This window comes from Akebia trifoliata, unplaced genomic scaffold (genome assembly GCF_017979445.1).
Source record: "Akebia trifoliata isolate Shusen 1 unplaced genomic scaffold, ASM1797944v1 Contig01383, whole genome shotgun sequence".
Taxonomy (NCBI): domain Eukaryota; kingdom Viridiplantae; phylum Streptophyta; class Magnoliopsida; order Ranunculales; family Lardizabalaceae; genus Akebia; species Akebia trifoliata.
Genome location: NW_028237686.1, coordinates 34,993 through 38,341, shown reverse-complemented (window position 1 = coordinate 38,341; position 3,349 = coordinate 34,993). Strand labels below are relative to the sequence as shown.

General features: G+C 31.9%; 1 long non-coding RNA gene across 1 annotated transcript; it reads left to right on the top strand.

The window, feature by feature from the left end:
- The first annotated feature begins 593 nt into the window (after nucleotides 1-593).
- On the top strand, nucleotides 594-2,646 carry LOC147380493 (uncharacterized). The gene is made up of 3 exons (XR_015175297.1): nucleotides 594-712; nucleotides 1,439-1,850; nucleotides 2,581-2,646. It is a non-coding gene; the product is annotated as an uncharacterized LOC147380493 (long non-coding RNA).
- The last annotated feature ends 703 nt before the right edge of the window (nucleotides 2,647-3,349 follow it).

The following is a 3,349-nucleotide window of genomic DNA, read 5'->3' as shown; positions in this document are numbered from 1 at the left end:
TAAATATTAAATATTAATTGGCTACAAAGGCTTGGCTAAAATTATAATCTTAATAATACAAAACATTATAGCACTCATTGAAACAATTTCATGTAAAAAAAGAAAATAAAAAAATTAGCGGAGAGAGAGAGAGTGAGAGTATATATTTGCAACCCAACTTTTACTTATTCTCAATCATTTACTTATTTTTTATCATTAGAGTGTAATTAGTAAAGTTGGGGTGCCAATAACAACTTTTTTTTTTTTTTTTTTTTTTTTTTATGGCTGCAGGAAACAACGGTTTTTTAAGTATTAATTTTTATTTTTTAGACTTCATTGTCTAAAAAAAATAGTTTTTTTATTATAATAATACGTTTAGTGTCCTAAAGATTTTGTAATCTTATTTGTTACTGTTAAATTGCTATTAAGAGTTAAGACAATGATGCACATCCCCAATCAAACTGATCTTTTGTGTCGGTAGATTGACCAAGAGATGGACCACATATCCAAACGGTCAATACATCACAACTACAAAACAAAAACAATCGTCCAAAAAGTACACTTAATTTCTGGGTAGTCTACTTTCAGAAGATGAATTATATAATATGGAGGAATCTCTCTCTAAAAATGGGGTGCCACATGACCTTCGTTTGGAACGGACACCGTTGCGGATCCCTACTGCTTCAACGAACTCCGTAATCGTCCAACAACATCTTCTGCTTCTACATATCTTGTAAGTTAAAAATGCATCTAAGGGGTATCCTTAAGCAATGTTTAATTTCAGTTCAAATATGAGGGTTTATTATTATTATATGCTGATATGGAAATTACCTAACCGGTAGAGAAAAAGTATAAGACTTCGATAATGATACAATGCTCATTTTAATTCTGAAAATGGTAAATTATCATTTTTGGAAGTAAAATATTTTACGTTAGTAATGGGAAATTTACTATTTTATAAAATATTTTTATTTCAAAAACATTAATTTACCATTTTCGGAATTAAAATGAATAGTCTATAATTTTGAGCATATCTTTTAGTAAATCAGCCACAAAAAAAAAAAAAAAAAAAGAGAGAGAGAGAGAGGGAGTGATATATTTTTTTTGATTGTAAAAAAATTCATAGTAGTTGAGTGATTTTTATTTGAATTTTAGCCTTTTTCATCATTTATATTTTGAGTCGTGATAATCTGACTTTGGCGAGTGGCATACTCAATCGACTTATTTGACATGACAGGCTTGCAAACCATAGATGTGTTCTCTTCGAGATACGAAACTGCACTTGTTTACAAGGAACCGTAGTTTTGTATCGGAAGAGAGCACATCTACAGTTCCCAAGCCTGTCACATCTGGTAAGTCAATTGAGTTGCCACATGGCTAAGTCAGATTATCAGTATTCTTATATTATTTTTTCAATTTTCACAACCTCTCTAAGGTGTATTTGTTTTCTTCTTTGCAGATTGAGCATTCTAATTATAAAAATATGGAACCGAAATAGATCCTAATCAACCCCAATATTTCATATCCACCATACATTAATATGGATAGTTCAACTACCAATAGTGGATTTGGCTTGAACCACCAAATTGACGAGTCCAACACATTTAATAATCTTACGGCCAACAGTGGATTTGGCTTGAACCATCGCATTGATCATCAGGAGCTCGATAGATACATTAAGCCTACGGTCAACAGTGATGGCTTTGGTTTGAACCATCGCATTGATCATCAAGAGCTCAACACATATTATAATATTACAACGAACAGTGGATTTGACCGCAATCACTATGTTCAGGAACAAATCATAAATAGGATAACCGTGAACTGTGGACTTGACCTCAATCACTATGTTCAAGAAGACAACATGGAAGGTATGATTTGTTTCATTTTCAGATATATTAAAAATATTTTCTTTTTTTCGGTAGTGTAATCTTTAAAATCCTATAATCAATATTTTAAATTACAAATAAGCTCTTTGGATACATATGAAACTGCTCGTACCTTCTACTAATTTAATTGTTTAAAAAAAAAAAAGCTAAGTAAAATTTCAAATCATACTCTAGGGCCATCGAGCTCAAATATGTATCAAATTGGCAAATCCAATGCCATAGCTCTCTTGATTTCATGGAAATACTCAGATCCCGAAAAAAATTGTTTTTTTTTTACTTGATCCAAGGTATTAAGAATAGAAGGTTATCAAACTCCCATCGAACTCACAAATTTAAAATTAAAATCAAGCAGTGAAAATTAACCTTTTTCAAGTTTTTTTTTTCTTTAAAGTTCATAGAATTTTGTCCTCTACATCACTGTGACATTGAATCATGTTTTTGGAAGCCACAAGGTGAGCTCAATTACCCGTTAGTAAGGCCAGACTTAGTCAAATAAGATAAACTTATACACCCAATTTAATGAGATTTTTGCACGTGATTTTCCATGTTGTAATTAAACAGAGGAAAAGGATTTGCCTGGTGACAAATGATTTGCCAGATAATTATTCTCCCTGCAATCAAACATGCCCTAAGATTTTAAAGGTTCCATATCTAAGAATTCAAAAAGAATTTATTGGTTTATCGACACATAAATTGCTTTCGTGTTTCTCAGCCCATGAGAAGAAGGTGTCAAAGAGAATAAATAGTAGCAAGAGGTTACAGTTGCCACAAGCTTCTCCTAAAGAATCCATTTCACCGTTGGGTGGGTAATTGGTTTGCCTTAGCATATATGAAAGAGAATCATACTCAAAGCCTTTCCTTAAAAAATACTATCTTCTATTAGTTCAAATGTGTTCATATCTACTCTCACTACCTCCATCCACGTTTGTTTTGGTGCAAAAACAAATTAATCATAGCTTTTAAGGTGTAACTTTTGACTGGCCATCTGTTTGATTATTACTATATCCCCCTCCCCTACTCCAACATCATTTCATAATGCATCCAATACAAAATTTTCACTATCGGATGATCTATGATTTTATGTTTCCTTGTAACTTGCAAAGCTATTTCTGCAAGACTGGTTTCAATAAAATGATATTCAAAATTAATAGCTATAGGATTTGCATCGGTACATAGTTCTTTGAGCCAAAAAAGTATGATGTAGATGTTATTTCTTTGAGAGGAAAGTTATTATTGTTACATGCAGTATTATTCAGACTCTATTCTTTAGAAAAAAGGAAAAAAAAAAAAAAATTCAATTATAATCAGTTCCAAAACACAAAACGTAATAATCTGACTCCCCCATGTGTCATACTCAAAATACACTCCTGGCGTGGCATGTGCTAGAACCATATATTTTATGCATCGGGATACACATCTGCACATCCCCATAAATATGTATAGTTGTGTATCCCGAGGAAAAAGATCTACGGTTCTAGCAC